Source organism: Passer domesticus, chromosome 1 (genome assembly GCF_036417665.1).
Source record: "Passer domesticus isolate bPasDom1 chromosome 1, bPasDom1.hap1, whole genome shotgun sequence".
Lineage (NCBI taxonomy): Eukaryota > Metazoa > Chordata > Aves > Passeriformes > Passeridae > Passer > Passer domesticus.
Genome location: NC_087474.1, coordinates 127,808,603 through 127,830,833, shown reverse-complemented (window position 1 = coordinate 127,830,833; position 22,231 = coordinate 127,808,603). Strand labels below are relative to the sequence as shown.

Sequence of the window (22,231 nt, the reverse complement as noted above, 5' to 3'; positions counted from 1 at the left end):
ATACTCAATATTTTTGTTTCTCAACACTGAAATACAGAAGGGTTTGGGCTTTCAAAAATCAAGTCTGAAAGCAGATTATATCTATAACCATGGAATTGATACCACAGCATCATAAAACAGTACAAAAGACTGTCAAACTTTCAGCACTTGAAAAGAAAGCCTTATTTTAAAAAATCTTTCCATATGTTAATCAGATGTTCACACTGCTTTACTTTATTTTGATGTTAAATCTACCCAGAGACAGATATTATTATATTCAACCACCATCAAGTGGCATCAACTTTCTGGAGAAAACTGAAAGGATACAAATGTGTCTTTATCATGTTTGTGCTAAAAGGAGCTTTGCTTTGTTAAACTGACTTGGAACAATTATGCTACTAAGTGACAGCCACATAAAGATGCATATGTGTAAAAATGAGAACAAAATTGAAACTAGTTCAAGGACCTTCAGTGTTTTTAAAGTATGTAATCTACTGGAAATTTACCCTTTAGTGATTTGCCTGAGAAAATCACTGATTAAGAACTTATTTATGATCAAGGAAGGCAAAAGAAAAATAATAAACCTAAAAATGAAATAAAGAATAGTAAAACAATTCCATTTGTCCTAAGACACTTCAAATTCCTTGTTATTCCATATACATCTTTCTGGAAGTCCATCTCTCTGCATTTAAGAGCATTTCATGAAAGTGAAAATCAGCCACCATACACACAATTAAACAATAAAATTTTACAATCATTGTGATTCCTGTGTAGCACAGATTTTAATTAAATCCTTTGGTTAGTCATTCAATTATCAGAACCTGGAATATACCACTTTTTTCTCATAATTATGATACTGCTTCAAACATGAAGAATTTTCATGAGAAGAATTTCACACTAGAACTCTCTGTTAAAACTGCCCACCAGTTTAAGCTTATCTTTTTTATAGCTCCTGTCTTGTTAGCGCTTTAATTTAAAACTAACTCTTCAAGGGGTATTTAGTCAAGGCCTACAGACAGATTTTGTATACTTTCAAAAACCATAAAGCAGCAAAATTTTATTCAGGTCAATAGAATAGTCTTCAAGTAGAATAAGATACTCATAGGCATGGACAAAACAAGAAATACTTGTATCATTATTTCATCATCCTCTCCTGACCACTTTTGAGCAATACATGGGATAAGATCCTCACAGTGTCCTTTTGCTGGGCTCAATTTCTCCACATCATGGAGCTTCTCTCATCTTGGCTTTCTCTCCAGCTTCTCTGAAGTTGGAGTCCCTTTGATTTATAATTAGAAGTGCTTTTCTTCTTTCTGGCTCCAAAGTCCTTTTATGTGTGACTAACTTGGTCAATATGTTTTTAAAGTGCTTTACTTTCCCACTGAGAAAAATACAATTAGGATAAAACCTACCCCTCTGGATAGAAATGACAGAAAAAAATAGCTTCTTGAGGTACTCCTGTATTTGATATGGACCCAGTGTACACATATCTACTAACATAATTCCAGTACAATTATACAGACATGGAGAACAACCCTCATCTATTTTTACCAGGAGTTTGGGGAGACAGCACAGCAGCTTCTGTAGCAGCCATTAAAGATGCCTTAGTCTCAACTACTGTTCAAAAGCTGTGGGTTTTGCAGGCTGAAGCATCGTGTGCTACAAATTTGAAGCCACTGTTGTCTATTGATTGAATCAGGAAAAGGATGACATTATTCCATGCTCTTCCTGATCCAATATCACATGTTTAAAATTGTAGTTATTGTAGTAGTTTCTCTGAATTTTCCTCACAGTTTTCAGACAGGACTCATGCCATAGAGGAGAACTTGGCAAAGGAGGCAGTGAGATTATACTGAGCAGAGCACTGCTTCCTGAGGAAAGCAGAGCACTACCTTCCTAAGGTATCATGAACTTAAGGACTAGAGTTTGCTTGGCAGAGAACAAAACCAATTGATTGACAGGGTTTTTTTCAATTACCACTAGGAATTAAATCACTGATTTGGGGATAGGAATGTGTGCTCTATTGGACCTGAAAAGTTTTGGAAGTTTTGTAGCCAAGTTCATGGAGCACATTCAGCTTAACTGACTTGCTGGGAATTTCCCCTTTCTAAAGTTTGGCTGGGCTACCACTATGCTCCAGCTATTTCCAGCTGTCAGAATAGCTCCTTGTGGCTATGGGGGGATATCAGTGTGAAATTAACTGTGAAATGAAAAAGACCTAGAACTGAACCTTTTCTGGCAACTTGTCTAGTCCAAAGCAAGAAGCAATGATTAAAAAGGTTGTTACGAACAGTAAGAATACCACACCCCAAACTATTTGCTTGCACTTTGAACCAGAGCATTACAGAGCAAATGCATGACTTATGTTGTAGCTTCATGTTGTCTCTAGGAAACCTTTCATAAGGTTAATGGATACAGCTGCCACCCTCTGAGACAAAGTGATCATCTGAGTTTAGCAGGAAAGCTGCAGCTATTGCATTCAGCTTTGGTTCATACTTTTAGAATAGTTCAGGCATCTAATTCCCACATCGGTTTTGCTAGACAGTAACACAAGCAGAAAGTGAGATACAGCTTCTGAGGCTAAGGCCCAGATTTGCACTGTAATAACACGGCTAAAACCACAAAGAAACACGGGTTCTAAATCCCAGTACATCAGGGACAAACAAGCACAGCACAGGGCTTCTCTACTAAAGTTATTATTTTTCTCTTATGAGGTATGAACTACAAACTCATGTTCTGAATGCAAGGATATTTATTATAAGTAATAACACCTACACCATAAGTAATAACAGCAACATCTTGAGTGAATCATGGTTATTATAACTTACTAGTGGAAAAATTAATTTATCAGCTTTGACTCTCTCTAGCAAGGAAAATCCACTTAGAGTAAATGTGCTTAATTATAAAGAAAAATTTATGTAGCATGAGAATACTTTGCTTTATTTTTCATTTTTTTTTTAAATTTTCAGCTGGTTTAACATGTAATATTCCTTCTTAGGAAAGCTTACTACACAAATAGAAATGTGGACCAACCAGGCTTATTTCTCAGATCTTCACAGTTGTAGTGACTTTTACTAACATGATTTCTTAATTGTGATGGTGTTCTTAATGGAGAGGAGAAATTTCAGTTCTCTGGACTCAATGTGATTAGGAATACTACTAGCAATGGAAAACCCAGAAAAATTTACCTCATCACTATTCCCATCTTCAAGACACACAATGATATCAGTTTCTAAATCTAAATCTCTTTGTAAATCTCAGCTCTGGCTTTAGGGCTTGTTGCTTAGGGATTCTTTACTCTTGGCTGAATTTCTGATCTTTATCAGCATTCAACATTTCTGAAAAAAAAAGGCACTTCTCTTGAATGGCCCGTGTACCTTCACAGCTGTTTGCAACCTGACAAGTAGAAATACCAAATGCTCTTTCTTTTCCCTCCATTATGCATTACATTATGAGAGGAAGACCGCTCATTTCCAGTAAAGATGCAATTGAACACACAAATCACCTTGTCTCACAATCAATTAAAGCAAATAAAACCCCAAGGATCTTAATTTAAATCCAACCAATTCAGTTTCCATTTATGAACTAGCAATAGTGTTCTTGAAAGCTCAGTTGAGAATGAAATATTATTCAGTTAGAGTAGAACTGAGAGAATGAAGAAGCAGAGGGACAACAGGGAAGGGAAATCATTCACTGGGCTGAGCCAGGATGGAAAAGAGTAGGGTGACAACTGCAGTAGGGGAAATGGCGGCTGAATGATGCTGATGTGTTATTTAACTTGCAAACACGCTAACACCTTTTTATTGTTGTGTTCAGTTTTCCAAATGAAATTAGGATTGTGCAGTTAGAAACTTCTTATCTGATCAGATAAATCTACTGAGAAAGTAACCATAAACTGAGTAAATTGACAGCTGTTATTGTGGTTGCTGGAACTTCTGAGCTATTTCCTCTTGTGAGGCAATGTATTTTCATGACATATAAACTAAAATTGCCACACAAAAAAAGAAATCGAGTTGAACTATTACAATAGATGTTCATAGTTCTGAAGAAAGCAGATAGCATGATTTTTCTTTAAATACTTATTTGTATTTCATTCATCAATACTACCACTATGGATTTATCTGCAAGAATTAGGCCTAATTACTGGGAATGCATGATCATTTAAATCTGTCCTCAAGAGTAGTGGATTTTGTCATAGTGGCTAAACTGGAGGAGCTCATCCTACTAATATACTTAAAAGGAACCACTGACAACTTCTCCTAAAACTTCCTTGCATTTTCACATTGTTAGGCTTCTCTTGGTACTCATCTTTTTTGATTTCTGTATTTTTACTTTTTTTCATCCATCATACAAAATCCAAGGATATTCTTCCCTAAATCCTGCAACAGATGAAGACAGCTGCAGATAAAGTAACTTGCTGAAACATCAGCTGCAGCCAGCAGTTCCAGCTTGTTGGAACACCACCATCTATATGCTTGAGAGACTTGCTGGAACCATACAGCACTACAGATGACTGCTAGGGGAGTCATAACATAAGACATGCAGATGTTCCTACTTACTCCACCCAGTCCCAGTTTGTTTAATACACTGAACTATCTTAGCTTCTTAAGGAAGCAAGAAATAAGCATTTAAAGGCCATGGACCACTAATTAATGACATGTACTCCCTTGGACCAAAAATCCCAATACCATAAGAGCAAAAGAACAACCGAGGTCTTGCTTCAATGTGACTTCTCAAAGAGAATACACCTGGGACTTGCTGTCCCTCAGATAACTGCTTACATCAGAGCAGAGTTAAAAAAATAAAAAAAGCAGTGAATCACTAGAAAAGTCTTCACTAAAGTTACAAGAAACCTGAGAGGCTGATAGAAAATTTTACTGATTGTAGGAGAAGTCATCTTTCCTTTTTCTTTTAAATGTCTCCTTGCAAATTTGAACCGTAATGTACAGATAGGGTAAAACATGTAAAGTGGCTGTATAATAATGCTAGGTTTTAAGTATTAAAATAGGAGTGCTGAAACCCTCTTTCCCTCTCTCTGTCACTATGCATGCTTATGTTCTCAGAGCCACAGCCTGGGAAAGAACAGATAGGAGACAAACAAGGAAAATATGGAAAAAATTATCTCCTGTGTGCTTTTTATACAGGACATAGGGTTTGAAGGCACAACAGAGAAAATTCCATGTTATGAGGGAGGTCTGGAAAGCCTGTGTCTGTGTGAAGTTTTCCTTTTTGTAGTGCCCCAAATTAGATGATGAACAAAGCTCTTGAACCAGCTGTTCCCAGCCTTAGCAAAAGTGGATGGAATGTAAAGCTGTTCTGTTCCTCTAGTTTCCTCAACCTGCAAATGCGTACTGGTTTGCAAGAGGAAGGAAAATTATTTCAACATCTTATCAGTAAGAGGCCCAAAGCCTTTTTCTCTTATCTTTGCTAAATACATTGGGAAGACTCATGCTATGAGAAACTCAGTAGTAGACAAGTAAAATCCAAAGGGGACATCAAAAGAAATCTCATTTCAGCACAAGACTGATCGACTTGCCTCAATTTATGAAAATACATCTATTTATCTCTCAGCTATTCCCTACTTCCCTAGATGAATGTTAGTACTGGGAGCTAGGGGAAAAAAAAACCATCACAAGCATTTGAAATACCAGAAATAGAGCACCAAAAGTAAAAGTTTCATCTTGAACCTATCTAATCAAGTTGATACATCATCTACCTTAACTTGATGAGCACCACACTGGGACCTTGAAGTAAAGCCCAGAGTGATAGACACCACCATGGCATCTTCAAAGTACTTGGTGGCTGGAGTGTGTGCTCCCCAGTGTCCTTGCCATGGTCACCTGAAATCTCCTCAGGCAGCACCCTCAAGACTTCTCTAGTTTTTCCTGCCTTTCTAAAAGAGACCACAGAAATCTATGCACCCCCTCCCTTTTTCACACAGTAGAAAAGTGGTAATTAGGAAGCTGAAGTGCGATATCCTCCTGTTATGCAGGCAGGCAAACCCCTATTTCCCAGGAAGCTCTAACCACGAGACCATAAACATCAGGCTGTAAACAATGCACCAGGGTGGGAAGGGAGAGGTTCCCACTTTGAAGATCAGTCTTTGTGGAGGCATCAATTCTACATTCATCATTCCAAAGAGAGAGGGTGGCAGTGAGCAGACCTGGAGCCTACCATCAGAGGGAGAGTGGCAGGGTCACACACTTTGAGAGAAAACTGTATATACCAGGTTAGAGCTTCATGCTATAAAAAGGAGAAAGAAATTCCAGATATCTTTCTGCAGGCTTTGATCCTTTTGTAAAGCAGTTATTAACAGATACACTTTGCATAAGGATCCTCCAGAAGGATATCTGTCCATCAGATATCAGGTGCCTACAAGTACTTCTTTACATCCTGGAGGCACACTAAAGGGCAAGGTCCCAAACAAATACAGCTACCCTTAGTGGGCTGTGTTATACACTTCTGGCACACTGGATGCCTCATCTTTGTGCCAGGCCTACCTCCTACATTAAATGCAGCCCAATGTTTACTGTGAACATGAGGTCAGGTGTCCATAAGCAGACCTGTTATAAACTGCTGAATAGATTCGTGGCTGCCAAATTAGCTATCTCACTGTCCTCCATACTGCAACATTACTGAAATTCACCCAGACACTTTTTAGCTGTCCTGTAATTGGAGGTTTTTCTGAAGAATTTGGGAATGTTAGCAATCTAGACATCTGCCACTGCAAAACTGAAAATATGAAATTGTCTGCGTTTTTCTGTAAAAAGTAATTTTGCTTGAGTCTGCTCCCACCAAACAATGGATGTCATGCCATTCACTTCAAAGTGTGATCTAGGCTTAGAGGTTTAGCAGGAACTGGATCAATTGTTTTACTTCCCAACAGACCACAGAAGACAGGAGTGCCTGACAGACTTGGTTAAAACAGACTGGATTTAATCAAAGTGTTTACATTGACAAGCTCATTGACAGCCCCACAGGATCACCTGTGCAACCTCACTAAACCTGGAGAGGGAAAGGCTTGAAAACAAACAGAAATAAAAGCTATCCTGTTTTAAAGTACCTCTCTTGATAAATCAAAAAGTTAAAATTAAAAAAAAACAAAAAACAAAACTAGGAATCCTGAACTAATAGTTTAGTTAGTTACAATAGCCAAATGAGATCAATAGCAAACTTCCAGGATGGTTTGCAATTATTAGAATAAATGCCAAACCTATTTAAATTGTCACAACATGGGCAGTAAGTGAATACCTCACAAGAGTATGTTGTGGAGATTGACCCTAGCACAAGTGCATGGATTTGAATGGATAGAGTGCTACTGACAGTCTTTGCAGCATGAGTGCCAGCACACTTGGCTGGCCAGTGCTGCTTCATGACCTATGGTTACCAGATGTGCAATAGTTGTCTCATGATAACCTATCTCTGCTTTTCAAACTGTAAGGATAACTTTATTTTGGAGAGGTAGTTGACAGCAAAGGAAACAGACAAGTTTCTCTTTCAGGATCAGCTAACCACATGCAGATGTGTCTGCCAAGTGCCTTATCCCTTTAATAAAAATGATATCTTATTAATTCCCAGCACAGGAATCTCTTCATGTTTTTCCTCCACTGCCATCTACAATGGTATTTATCCCTCCCTTCCAGTCAGCACCTTAAACCACTTCCATTGCAGACTGGGGATGGAGCAAAAAAATAATTCCTAGGCAAAGGCCCCTTATTTCATGGAGAGACTAATGCCCCTTAACCTTTTCTCCAACCAGTATGTAAATGGCTCACACGTACTGCCTTAGCACTCAGTGAAGCCAGCTGTTGGACAGGCCTGAATCTAAGAGCATGTTCCACTAACTTATCTCCTTTGGTAACCGTGTACCAAAATCTCAAAGTCTTGAGCTCCTTTTCTTACCTTAACACCTTTGGACTTCAACACAGAAGTGGCCTCAGTCACTAACAGGAACCAGATGACCTTCCCCTTTCACAGGTCTCTTATTGGGTTACACATTTTCAGTAAAGTCTCCATAGAAGTGGCTGAAAAGACTATTCATAAAAGCTATCTGATATATAATACCTAGTTCATAGATGCAAGTACTGCTGCAACACTTAGCAGGTTCTGATCTAAGAAAATTCACATAATTTTCAAGATTTGTTCACGGCCTCAAACTTTCCTTGGTAGGCTGGATACATCTTTTCTTGTGGTTTGGAATCAAAGACATCTGGCTATGGTCATTCTTGTTATCTTCTCATCTGGATAGTTTATACAGTTCAGGACAAAGTGATAGTTAATATTCTACATTTCTGTATTGTGAATGCATTAGTGCCTGAGGATCTCTCCTAGATTTGTTTCCCCCATTCCATGAGCATCATTTGTACCTGCCTATCCAGCAATGACTCTGTTTTTCCATAGCCAGAACATAAAGACATTACAAACACATAACTGAAAACACTGGAAAAAGCTTTCTTGGCAAAGATGTAATTTACATAAATGAAACTTAAGAAGGGTTTTTCCCTTTCCCTACTGATTAGTGTTTTTCTATTGAGGCCTTCTGCTTTTGGGGTTCCTTTTCAGTGTCAACATTCTGGCCTCTGAAAGAGCTCAATGGTTTCAGAGCCTCAGTCAGGAAAAAAAAACCCAAATGCCAGCCTTACACTTATTAAAACAATAAAAGCAACGATAATGCAGAAATAAAGTGTTTACAGATTGCTTGCCATATTACTTGGCCAGCCTTAAACATAAGCCTTTAATGAAGGAATGCCACATTAATAGAGCACCAGGAACCACTGAAGGATAAAAATGATGTAAGAACCCCTGACATGGTAAATCCTTCCTTTAGAAAAGCAGATAGTTTTCCCCAGTAGCTTAAATCTTGCAACCTTTCCCTTCACAACCCATCAGAGGTTCCATAATAACTATGTACAACTTGCCACACAGCCACAGAAGTGAAGAAACTGAAAGCTGAAGGGGGGATTCAGTCTGTTGGGTGAGTTAAGTAGATGTCACGAAAACCACACACAAAGGCTGTGGTTTTCCATGCCATAATTGATTTCTTCTATGAACAGCAAATTAGGGAAGACTTAAAAGGATAAGCAATTCCCAAGTTCCTCCTGAGACATGTGTGAATTGGTCTAATACATAATTATTAATTATACCCTAGAAGTGTTATCAACCAAAATTTATTAGAAATAGCCAAAAGCTATGGAGACATCACAACTGAGACTTTGAATAAACATTCTAGCAAGCCAAATAACACCAAAAGGAACAAAACAACGAAGTCAAGGCTAAACATCACAATAAAGAAGGCTAATACACCAATAATTTAGAAATGGAAGCCATGTCCAACTAGAAGATCGAGAAAATTAGGTCTAAAACAATACCAGTGGAAAAAACAATAAAATACTAAAAGCATGGATAAGAGTAACAGAAGTGTAGATCTTGATTCTCCTATGACAGTGAGTTTTTGTTTTCTAACAGATTTTAAGGTGCCTTGAAAGCAGGCAAAAACATAACATGAAAGAAACATATGATTTGCATTACTGTTTATTCTGTAATGAAACTTTTGATGCAAAAAAAAGCAGATGAGATTAAAGCTATCCTGACTGAAAGTACTGCAAGAGGTGTTAACAATATTGGACACTAAACAACAGATAAAAATCTGGGTCAATGAGACCAGATTAATACACAATTAAGTCAACAAGACTTAATTGTATGTACAAAATAATGGGCATTAAATTCAGCAGGATCATTTGCCAGGTATTCATCTTCCCACAGCAGTTGGATTATTGTATAATAAATATCTGCTGCATAGTAAGGTTCAGTCAAGAGAGGCAAGCAAACCAGGACAAAGATACTACTGAAGGATTAAGGAACAAAGTACTGAACACCTTCAGTGCACACTATTCTGAAAAGCACATGCAGTTCTGGTTGCTCTTTATCAAAAAAGACACAATAAAAGGTAGAAGTGCAACAAAAATGCTCAATGGCAGTAAATGGTTTCTGTATGAGGGAGGACTTTTTTCTCCAGAAAAGAGAAATCCAGCAGGGGACACAACATAAAAGCATAGGAAAATCTCAGTCTGGAAAAGACCTCAGGAAGAGTCTAGGCCAACCACCTATTTTTTAACAGGGTGACCTCTGGGGTTTACCCAGCTGGATCTGAAAGACATCAGCTGTTTCTGCCTGTGTTGCAGTTAAGACAGCCATGACACACAGAGTGCCACCATGCAATATCAGAAGGTTTTAAGCATTCTCATATAGAGAAACACCATACCTCATCAGAAGGCTTCAGGCACCTGCCTGTACAGAGCACCAGCACGTCACTGCAGAAGGCTGCAAGCATCACCATTCTTGCCCTTCAGCCCAACCTTTTATACCCTTGATTGTTAATGCACTGCACCTGTGTGCCCTCTGTTCCCTCTGCTGATTGCTCAGTGCACCTGGGCACGCCATGGCTCATTACCTTCAATGCTGCTCACCTGCTGCTCACAGCTGTACCCCATTGGGGCTGAGGCTTGGCCACAGCCCCTCTCCCAGTTGACACAAACTGTGTCCCTACAGGTAACTGCCCCTCTCCAGGCAGCCTCTTACACTGCTGCACTGCCCTCATGGTGTAAAAGCTTTTCTTTATAACCCATCTAACGATTTATCGTTTCAACACATGTCCATCATCTTCACAACCTCACATTGTGAAGAGCCTGACAGTTTTCTCAGTGACCTCATCTTAACTATTGGAAGGTTGTTTAGGTCTACGTGAAATCTCCTCTTCCATCTTGGGTCAGCATAATGACGATCATTCCTTTTTTCATAACATAAAAGGCAGAAACCAAAATTTTTTAACAAAGAGATTATTTAAAAAGTGTAATCACTTTTTTTTCTCTGAAAAATATATAGTTGTAGATGACGTATAAGTGGGGCAATTTATGACTCTGCAGAATTAATTGCCACGTGATTTTGTCTCCTAGAAATAGGCTTCTGAACCCACAATTTGTGAAGAAAATCTACATGAGCTTTAAACATGTCTATGTAATATCCATGCCATATTTAGTTTAGGAAACAACTTGTTCACAGACGATTAGAGTCTGAGAATGTTTGCAAGAAGAAGCACCACCTTAAACTTTTCCAATCCTTGTACACTTTTCTGTATTATCTGCTATTTGTTGCTGTTAAAAACAGGGTAGTGATCTAATGGCTGACGCAGGTCTCATGACACTCTATGACTTTAGTCAGAGACACAGAAATATTGGCACAGGCTCATGGGCCAGGCTCTGCTCCATGCTGCATCCCTGTCAATGCCTGTTGGTTGTTTAGTCTTCCTTCTACTGCAGCAGCTTCTGGCTACCGCTGGATTTCCTCTCAAATATACACCCTTGACCAGCTTAATGGGAATATGGTAAACAACAACAGCTTGACTGTGTAAATAGAGAAATTAATGTTTAAAGAAAACATCACTGCATTGGATCAACCACAATGAAATTGTAGGAGCAAGCAGGAAATGAACTGATTTTATGGGCTTTTGTTACCATTATAGATGCAGAGAAATACGCAAGTGTGCAAAGAGAGAGAGTGCTTCTCTGAAAGGCATTTTATTTCCATATATAATTTTACTTTTTCTTTTGTCCTTAAGCCACCCACAGGAGCTTTTTGAAACAGAGATCTGTTTCCATTCATTCTTCAGTGATGTCTGCAGACAGCAGTGGAGTTACACTTCATGACAGGCAAACTTCAAAAGGTTTGGAGGCTCAAAGTTTGTATGAGCTTATCTGAATTTCTCAGGTCTGCAAATCTCATGGTATCAGCCTACAGCTTGGCACTTGAAGCACTTCCTGGTGAAATCCCAGATGGAAACAGAGGCATCATTTGACTTCAGAGGGCCCAGACTAAGATATGCATTCAAGCTCCTGATAAATTTAAGAGGGGGCTGAAGATACAGTGCACAACATGCACAGATCCTTTTGTGTATGCCAGATATGCATAGATTTTTTGATTTTTCATTAAGATCCCACGGGAAAAAAAACATAGAAAGTAAATTTCTATGCATCAAAAAAGAGGCATCTTGTGGGGTTTTTATGATTATAATCCACTCCACAATTCAACAGTTTCCATAGATAATATTTTTTTTGTTTTGTTTTGGTTTGGTTTTTTTTTACACAAAGAAAAGTCAACAGTCAAATCTCATAAAAATGAATGAAAATGAATGCACTTTATCTCCCTCATGATGACCAGTCTTCTGGTCTTTCCTCATGTTTTGAGCTGCATTTTGCCAATTACTTGTCTGCTTTCTCTCTATCTGTTTGTGTCATACTCATCCATTCTGTGTTGTTCTCTCATACCTGCCTACCACAACTGCTTCACCTTCTGGGTACTTCTCAAGAGCACTGAAAAATTGCAGGAAAGTAAAATCAATGGGGGCGACTATTTTTTCAAACACAATCATTCCAATATTCACAGGTCTGTAATGAAATATGCCTGTCTTTATAAAGTGGTTTAAAGTCTTGTTTTTGCTGAATAGCAACATAGAGAATGTGACTTAGTAATTTCTGATTTATAAGTTTTAAAATTTTAGCTTGGATAAATAACTTGCTATAGCAGCAAAAAAGATAATTTAAATATGAACTATTGTAAATTAAAAATTAATTGCAACATGTCATCTAACATACCAGCTCCTTTAAGTGAATCTGGTGTTACAAATGAACACAAAATACGGATGAAACATTGATGAATGTGATCAAACTTCATGATCCTTCCTTTACCTTTAGCTTTTGAAAGTGGAGGAGCCACACCACAAGACAGTCTTGACCAAAACATCTTGGCTAGTTCAACAACAGAATGTGTATATCAGCCTCCATAGTTCCCACAGCATAATTCTGTAACTCCCTCATATCACTTTGGCTGTGTTAGAGATCATGTTACAGATATTATTGGGATAAAAATAATGCCGCTCCAATGTAGATAAAACAGATATCTTTCTACTTAATATCAATTTCTCCTAATATTTTTCTGTAGATGCAGTTCTGTTGTCACCAATAATCATTCCATTTGAAAACAATTCATCTGCCATGCAATAAGTGCAACAGGAAATGCTCCCAAGTATGATTTTTCTGCTCACTTAGTGGGCATATGTTGACAAAGTATTAATTACTCACGCCATAAGAACATTTCTGTAAAGGTTAGGTGAAGACATAATTTCTCTGAAATAAGGGAGTAGTATTTGGGGAAATGGAGAAACACAAACTTTTGAAATACTTAGTTACAAGTTAAGAAAAAACAGAATTTTGCAAGTAGACATTAGTGAGCCAGCCTGTTTCAACAAACTCAGTGTGCTCAGCTGATACAGTGTGCTCTTCATACTTCCAGAAGTATGGCTTTTAGTTCCACACATTTTTTGGAGTCAGCTTATGCTATGACTTCTTACCAGCAAATAGCTACAGAAGGCACAGCAGATTCAGTACACATTTCATCTTAAACTCAGGAGCCACAGCACAGAATGCATTCATTTAGTGCATTTCCAAAGACTGTATATAATATGCAATTCATCTGAATCTCAGTGAAACATGATTTTGAGAGTATGCCAACTTCAGAATGTTCCTGGGAATATTTATCACTGGTGTTCTCCATTTCCTTTCTTGATCCTCTCCTTGAAAGTCAGCCAAGCAAATGTGGATAAATATATCTGATAGTTTCTAAAATGTCTCAGCAACTAATCAGAAATAACTTGACCAGCTCTTGCAGAAATAAAACTGAATATCTGCCTCTTAATGTGTGGTACTAAAATGTAGGACCTTATCTTTAATAAACAGGCCAAGTTTTTGTAGTTCTTGTAGAGTACTTTTACTGTGTTTTATAAATATACATGAAATTAAGAAGATCTGTATTAGTTGCTTTTTTTCCTCCCCTCCCATGCTGAATATTAATCTCCTTATTCCATACAGGAAAGCCAGTCTTTAATATATAAATTTCAATTTTGTACAATCTTAGGATGCCTTTTATTCTGAAGAGTAATGTAAATAGTAGAAAAAATGCTGAACAAAATCCCCCAGTTCATATTTAATGCCTTAATAAATTCCAGATTTTGACTATGCAGCTGATGAAGCAGAAAAAAATTATTTCTTTTCATTAAAAAATACATAAAAAATCCAAATCCAGGTTGCATTCTGTTTTTCACTTTGACTATCATCATTCATATAAATGTCCCTGTCTGGCAAGGACTTTGAAATATAGATATACTCTTGTGAGATATACTGGTTTTCCTGGAAAGTAAAGTGTTTTATTTTCTCCATTAAACAGTTTCAACAGTCTTGGACACACCAGCAGTGAGTGTGCTTCTACCTCCATGACCACCAAGAACAGGAAAGAATTAAAAGGTGTTTTCTGAAGCTGTTACCTGACTATTAAGCTGTGACAGGATTGATCTTTCTGACTCTTTTCAAAGTGAATGGCCTGTTCTAAGGATTTCTTTGGCTAAAATCACTGACATAATATTAAAATGCTGTTACCTTAGAGTCCTTTCTGTTGGTCACAACTTCAGTGCTTTTTGTCGTGGGTTAAGGGCATATACTCTCTAGAGGTGTTTCTTAAGGACCTAGTAGCACTTTGTCCTCCAAAGAAGAGAGAGAAAGGAATAGCTGGTTTTGTGTCCCTCCTGAAAACAGGTTCTCTGAATGAACTCTAGATTTCCCCCTTATTGATTTTTAATAATCTAAATGCAGTAGATGTGTTATCTTTGAATAATCTAAATGTATTTTTAAATTATTTATTTCTGAATAATCTAAATGTAGTAGATATGTTATCCCTTTGTCCTTCATCTCCCTAGAAGCCAACTCACAGAAGTACTTACAATTGTAATGCCAATTAAGTTGCCCTCTTCCTCACAGTAATAACAGCCCATGATTCAGTACCAGCAACCTCAGGTTCTGCTTGCAAGATCTTACACTGAAGGGATCCTGGAGAAATCATGTGTTTTTACATGCCCATGGTTTTTAGTGGGTGAGATAGATTCTGCCTGGCAGTAACTCCCTGCCGAGGGGAGAGAGGGGTGATGAAGTGTGCACTCTCTGGTTCTTTGGGTTTGTGTGGCTGGTGATGCTGAATATTAGATCTGGTGGTAAAAACATGCAGTATTCTTGGGCTTTGCTTGTTCTGCTTCATTGTCAAAAGCTCTTGTCCATACCCACACCATCCCCCCTCCACACCCTGGTTATGTTGTTTAACAATAACATGATCAGGTATCTCTGGATTTTTCTGCTTGGGCTAAAATATGTTTAACAAAGATTATAATGAACTCCATTTCAAATATTCACATGACAAAAAAGCTCAATGCAAAAAAAAAAAAACAACCCACCATCAAAAGCTCATTGCATGCCTCTGTGGATTTCCCTGTGGTTACATTACACCCTAGGAGAATTGTAGACTCTATGATAAAATGGAAATTTACTGAAAATGACAACTAAATGTTGACTACATCCTCCCCTCTTGGCAATTTCTGTAATGTGATTTCTAAATATTTCAGAAACCAGAATAATTTTCAGAGATTTCTCTGCGATCTAGTAAGGCTCAGAGAAGAGTTTGTAAAGCAGTAGTATTAACATTGACCATCTAGGTTCTTTCACTGTGTGCTCTTAGCATATGTGTGTCGACTAGATTAAGTCTCTTCTGTTTGGGCTTGACTAGAAAAAGTGACATGAAAAAGTGAAGTAGCAGAGGTTTAATTTGAAGAGACAGTAAAATAAAAGGAAAATAGAGCTAATCCCAGGCATAACAATATATCATATTACATGTTGCCTTGACTGTCCAATCAAGCCATCAAGCATGAATAAGATTCCTCTGACTTCCATTGCCCAGACTAATTTTATCCTCAGCTGTGTTCAGAGGTTATTTGATTTTTTTTTTTGATACAGCATGTCCCTGCTTGCAGGGCTTTTACCACCAGCCTTGAAGCTGGTATTATCATGCTTTAAAAAGTATGAATGTATATGTGGAAAACAATGTCTCTCACAAATGATACTGCAGGCTTTAAAATTTTATGGAAAGTTTCATCATTTCACTCTTTACCTGAAGTCCTTGTTCTGAGATTCTTGGGGTTCTAAAATAATCTTGTCTTTTTTATGGAGTTTTAAGGCGGTAATTGTTGTGCAGAAAAAAATTAAAGTATGTCCTGTTCTTACTAATCTAAACTCTAAAAAAACCCCAAACCACTGACTCATGAGAGTAGAAGTGTACTTAGAGATACAGTGTGCATTTCAAGTCAAATTCAAAACATTCATTCTGAGTATTTGAGTTTGGCAATGTTGCAAATATCTCTTTAGTAAAGTCAGTATTTTTATCTAAACTTGATCCTTTAATACATCTCTCCATTGGCTTCATGCTATATAATATGCTGGTCTCCTGCTGTGTCAGTTTAGGTGAGCTACCTAGGTGTTTATGATATACTCACTACCATGATATCATTCTGGATACCACTGCACCCAGTGGAGGTTGCTGTACTTCTGGCGTCCTCCCTTAGTATTTCTGGTTCTTGTGCATTTCACTTCATAAAAACATTTATATCAATAGACCAAAATAAGATCTGGTCTAAGCAAATCTAACATCATTTTAGGATCAACACAACAGTAGATTAGGACCTGTCTGCACCAAGGCTAAATATTTTCCGAATTATTTATTTTACAGTGAAAGCAATAATATGATACTAACTAGGAGTACCACAAACTTTGTCTTTTAAACTTCTTTAGTAGCATTAATTACAGGAATTCAAAATTATGTTAATGTAATTTGGAATATATAATCTACAACTGAAAATAGCATCTCCATACTTAGAAATACATCCCACCATGTAATATTTCTTGGAAAGCAGAATTTAAAATTTTAACCCTCTTGGTTTTTTTCTGCAGTAAAAGTAATTATAGAGTAGATATGGTTTTCATTGCAATCACTGCTGTAGGGAGTAATGAAGAAACTCATAAAGGATTTGTACACAAAATCAGTAAAAAAAAAATTGTATAAGGCTGTACTTACCTCAGTCTGAGAGAGTTCAAGTCACCTAGAGACAAAGCCAGAACATGCCACCATTTAAAGTAAATAGTAGTAATTTTAAAACAAACTTTTAAACTTGTCAAAAGTTTGACAAAAGAGAATAGTATTACTGCTTAGCACAGGCAACATATTCACTGCATTAAAAAACCTCTCCTTTTTACAAGTAAAGAACACTAATGGCCTTCTATTATCTACTTGGTTTTATCTCCTACTCTTTGTGGGTGCTGATTTTTAGCCTATCTTCATGACTCGAGACTCTTTATTTTCTCTACTGCAATAGAATGCTTCAAGATGACAATCAAATATTATCCCTTCTTCTCTTGTTAGCTCTTCATCAATACTGTTTTGTTACTTTATCAGAGTTTCAGCTGCCACATTTGCACTTTACAAGTCACTCTCTGCTCTATGTTTAATCCATGTTTTCAGTTGTCTTGCAAATGTGCCCCTGTCACCTCAGAAAGCTGCTTGGTTTGCTCCTGTTTTCTGGATGCTGTTTCCCATTTCTGCACCAAGTCCAAAGTTGTTATCCATCTTGTTTTCAAAAGTCATTCCCTCATTATCAGTTTAATGCTTTCTCACTTTTCTCCCTCACACTTTCAAAACTTTGCAGGTCTTCCTGTTCCAAATGCTTACCACTGTGCACTTATCTATTCCCTAGTGAATCTTTTTTAAATGGCTGTCAAACCTTATTTATCTGCTTTCCTTCTTCTTCAGGTCTATCTCCCTTGATCTTTGTAGCTTTTGAGGAATGTTATTGCTCTTCCTCTTTCCTCATTAGTCATTCCTAAATGGAAAGGGATCTTTACAAATTTTATCTTCCAGAGTCCACCCTTCCTTTACTACTGAGCCACATAACTCACTGTTCCCACAAGCACCTAATCTTCTCCAAACTTACTTTTCTCAGGAATTTTTCTTCCTCTCTTACCTTAGCACTGTCTATTTCTTATTCAGTTAGTGTTCACAGAATTCTATGATTCTGTGAACACACATTCTATGCTGTGTTCACAGAATCATAGAATGGCCAGGTTGGAAAGGACCATAAGATCATCTAATTCCAGTCCCCATGCCATGGGCAGGGACACTTTCCATCAGACCAGGTTGCTCAGATTTCCATCCCACCTGGCTTTGAACACTTCCAGGGAAGCGGCATTCAAAACTTCCCTGGACAACCTGTTCCAGTGCCTTACCACCCCCACAGCAAAGAACTTCCCCCTAATATCTGACCTAAATCTGCTCTCTTAGTTTGAGCCCATACCCCCTCCTGTTGCTCTTGTAAAAAGTCCCTCTCCACTTTTCTTGTAGGGCCCTTCAAGTACTGAAAGGTGGCAATTAGGCAACCCTGAAGCCTTCTCTTATCCAGGCTAAACAAACCCAATTCCCTCAGACTTTCCTCGTATGAGAGGTGCTTCATCCCTCTAAGCATCTTGGTGTCCCTCCTGTGGACTTGTTACAGCAGGTCCATGTCCTTGCTGTGCTGGGGACCCCAGAACTGGACACAGCACTCCAGGTGGGACTCATGAGAGCAGAGTAGAAGGGCAGAATCCCCTGCCTTGACCTCCTGGCCTCATTGCTTCTGGTGTACACCAGAACTTTGTTTTCTTTCTGAGCTACAAGTGCACACTGCCAGCTCATGTCCAGCCTCTCGCCCACCAGCACCCCCTAGTCCCTCTCAGGAAGATGCTGTCACTCTGTTATTGCCCAGCCTGTGCTGAGACCAAGTGTTTCCCCAAGCCAGGTACAGCACCTTGCAGCTGGTTAAACCTCAAGGGCCCATTTCTTAAGCTTATCAGCTCCCTCTGAATGGCATCCTGTCTTTCAGATGTCAACTGCACCACTCAGTTTGGTGTCATCTGTACATTTATTGAAGGTGCAGTTGATCCCTTTGTCTATGTCATTAGTGAAGATTATTCTCTGAACTGGACATACCTTCAAACTGAATGGACAAGTTATGATCAACCATAAAATTGCAAAGCTATTTCTTCTGCCTATCATAGTCAAAACTGATACCCCTGTTTAAGACAGTACAGAATATCTGATAATTCTTTGGCCATTAAATTATGTCATTAGCAATTTAAAAAAAAAGCTTGTAAGATTGTTTGAAGTGAATTACTTTTTTAAAATTTGGTTTTAAATGTTTATGTCTAACAACACATGACAGCACAGTTCATGTTGAAATACACAGTTCCTATGTTGAAAAACTAGCTGAATTTTTAGTGAAAATTCTGCAATACTATGTTTAAAGGACAAAATGCAATATTAAAGTTGAGAATATTGTACAGATGCAAACAATTTCTCAATGTAACTTTTAATCTCTCACATAGGAATTGACTGTTGCTAATACTTGGAAATAATATCCTGCCTCACAGGGTTCTGTCAGAATGTAACATAAACCACAATTTGGCACTATATTCCCATGGTTTGCAGTTCTACATTTATCGTGAAAGTTGTGTTTTGCTGTTGCTTCAGGTTTGCCTGTCACATTCCATGCTGCTCCATGTCCATGAGGAGTATTCTGAAGTGAATAGGTTTGCCGCAGCAGTGAAATGGAAACTCACTTTTAATGACATTCCATCGTGCTCCATCATGGCTTTTTTCGAGAATATTTGACATTTACAGATGCATGTTAAAATGGCACATGGGATATCGCTTTAGCTGCAAACAAGCAGCAAGTACAAGAGAGATTATCTGCTTAGGATAACAGCTTGTTAATGGGGAATATCAACCACAGAGCTAGTTTAACTTAAGCAACAAAGTCATACAAGCCGTAGGTGTCCAGCAACTCCCTAGGTCTGCAAAATCAGCACCATCTTAAAAAAAAGTGTTTTGGGGGCATAATAAAGCAAAGTATAGAAAAGAACCAGCTATGACAGATATTTTATTGCAGGGTCCTTCTGTCTTCAGTCAAGAAAAAGAGCAATGCAAAACAGACTCAAAGAACCACAGTGCTGAAGCTGCAAGAAAATGCACAATGAGTGCATAATTCATTGTCACACTACAGAATTCATCTATATTGTTAAAACTCCTTCAATTTGGATAAATCTGCATAACCATGTCAGTTAATTTATTGGATCAATTTGTCACTGAAGTACCAGTCAGAGTAAACAGCTCTCTTCTTTGTAAAATAAATACAAACAGTAAATCTTTGAGATGCTTATCAGCTAGAGGACTAAGAAAACCAATCACTTTATCTGAGCTAGAGAAAAACTGAACAAAACAGACCAGAATCTAATAAAAAATACCTGGCCCATAGCTTTTGAGAGCTACTCCTGCTTGTCAGAAGTAATGGGGTAGAAAAAGGAACATCTAAATTATAATTGACACTTAGCAAGGCTGCCTTCAAAACCCACCCCCCTATTCACCTGGCAGAGAAGTATCCACCTACACAGCCTTCACACAGTTTTCAGCCTTCCTTTACTATTGAAGAAGAAATACTGAAAGATACTTTTTCAACTTCATTAGCTTAAATTTCTCACAGTCAAGCCCCAGAAAAAAATACAGTCCTTTTGGAATATACAGGCAACTTTCTTCCTTGGCTTTGAACAAAAGAGTTTGTAGGATGATGCTATAAGCAACCCTTTTAGGGTTTCTTTTTCCCCCAGAGAATTTGCCATACTGTTGTCACACATGCTAAATCCTGTCAGCAAAATATTTTCACTCATCTGGATCAACTCACTCAGTAGCAGTCAAAGCCTATCTCCTGTCAACTTACCCAGAATTTGTTTCTTCCCAAACTGTGTAGCAGCTGAACAGACTCCCTAGGATCACATGTTTAAATATACCTGCTTTCCACAGCACATTTTGACTTTCAGAGTGCATTTCCATATCCTACTCTGCTTACTGCGTCCTCTGTACCATCAAATGCTTGGTTCTGCTACATGTTTTTAATAACAACACAGTATCCCATGCTTGGGGACAGAAATACCACAACAATAAGATGCAACTCAAAATCAAATGGTTCATCAAGAGGCAAGTTTGAGTTAAGAGGAGAGAGGCTTACTTGTCTTTTCCTCACAGCCTACTTGGGTGGCATCTTCCACCAAGGAAGGAAAAGCCTTCTTTTCATTCAGGTAAAGAAATTCTCCTGCCTACTTGAAAATGAAGAGATTCTTTGCAGCCTGAGCACCCAAGTGCATGACAGGATTATGACATACCCAGCAACCCACATTGTCACAGAGTGGTTCTGTTTCTAAAAAAAACCCACAAACACTAGGACGAATTTTAAGATGGAGAATGCTCTTGAAGCACTGTGCTTAAGTGAAAATGCACATGAGAACTTCACAAAAGGACACATTTCTCAGTAACAACAAAAAAGCAAAAAATAACAGCAGATGCATTTTTTTCTGTATAACGCAAATATTTCTAAACCAAATAACTAATAATAAGTCCTCGCAACTTGCTCTCCAGCAGGGTTAAATATATATAGCTATGATGTCACAGTCTGTGAGAATTCCCTTGGGAGGGGGAGGGGATTAGGCCAGCAAGGTTGCCCATTTTATTCTCACGGTCTTTCTCCAAACTGACCTCTCAGAGCTCCCCATTTCCTTAAATACTGATGACAAATTGGAGTGAAGTTACATTCACATTTAAATCTACAGATTTCTATCTATTGCTTACAAAGTTTGTAGGTTTATTCTTGTCAAGACCTGGGCCAGGAAAGCTAAAAATCATATTGAAAACAAGCTCATTTTGCTCCAAGATATAAACTTCTTGCTGCTCTCAACACCTGACGTTGTCCCCTGAGTTTGATGAGGCAATTTCCCATCTGCATTTTTAAATGAGAATACATTGAGTCACACTGGGAAAGGGCTGCTGCATGTGCCATGGTGTCGTGCATCAGGGTAGAAGGGAGTGTGTGAAAGCAGCACTGCCTCCCTCTTTCCGCTCCAGCCCCACTTCACAGCCTCTTTACAGAGAACAGTGAAGGTTGTTGAAGGCAGGGAAGCAGAAAAACCACCTTCATCCTGGTAAAGAAACACCTACTGAGTTGCTGTCATTCAAAACCAACTTCAGGGGTAGGTACTATGCAGGCACCATTACAAGCTGCCTTCAAAGTCAGCAGAACAAATGTCTTATTGAAATGATTAAATGGTAACCAACTATGTCAGTTTTCTGTAAAGTTCTGTAAAGTTGGCTATTTCTTTGCACAAGTTATCTAGTTTGACAACCTTAAAATCTAGTTAAAAATAAAGAGATCAGAAATGTTTGAATCATGATTCCACATTATTATTTTATTGTT

General features: G+C 38.1%; 2 long non-coding RNA genes across 4 annotated transcripts in view; both read right to left on the bottom strand.

Annotated features, from left to right (window-relative positions):
• The window catches only part of LOC135280583 (uncharacterized), a 43,968-nt gene extending 33,656 nt beyond the window's left edge, over nt 1–10,312 (bottom strand). Inside the window, exon 1 of the long non-coding RNA XR_010347465.1 lies at nt 10,241–10,312. This is a non-coding gene — a long non-coding RNA (uncharacterized LOC135280583). The remainder of the gene's footprint in view (nt 1–10,240) is intronic.
• Nucleotides 10,313–11,637: 1,325 nt separating this feature from the next.
• Nucleotides 11,638–21,121, bottom strand: LOC135280588 (uncharacterized). Of its 3 annotated transcripts, XR_010347467.1 has the most exons (6): nt 20,993–21,111; nt 17,681–17,779; nt 16,978–17,002; nt 14,463–14,564; nt 12,300–12,344; nt 11,638–11,792 (listed from the first exon to the last, which is right to left on the bottom strand). It is a non-coding gene; the product is annotated as an uncharacterized LOC135280588 (long non-coding RNA). The 3 variants fall into 3 exon arrangements; XR_010347466.1 differs by lacking the exon at nt 17,681–17,779 and having other exon boundaries at nt 20,993–21,121; XR_010347468.1 differs by lacking the exons at nt 11,638–11,792; nt 12,300–12,344; nt 14,463–14,564 and adding an exon at nt 16,358–16,492.
• Between the last annotated feature and the right edge of the window lie 1,110 nt (nt 21,122–22,231).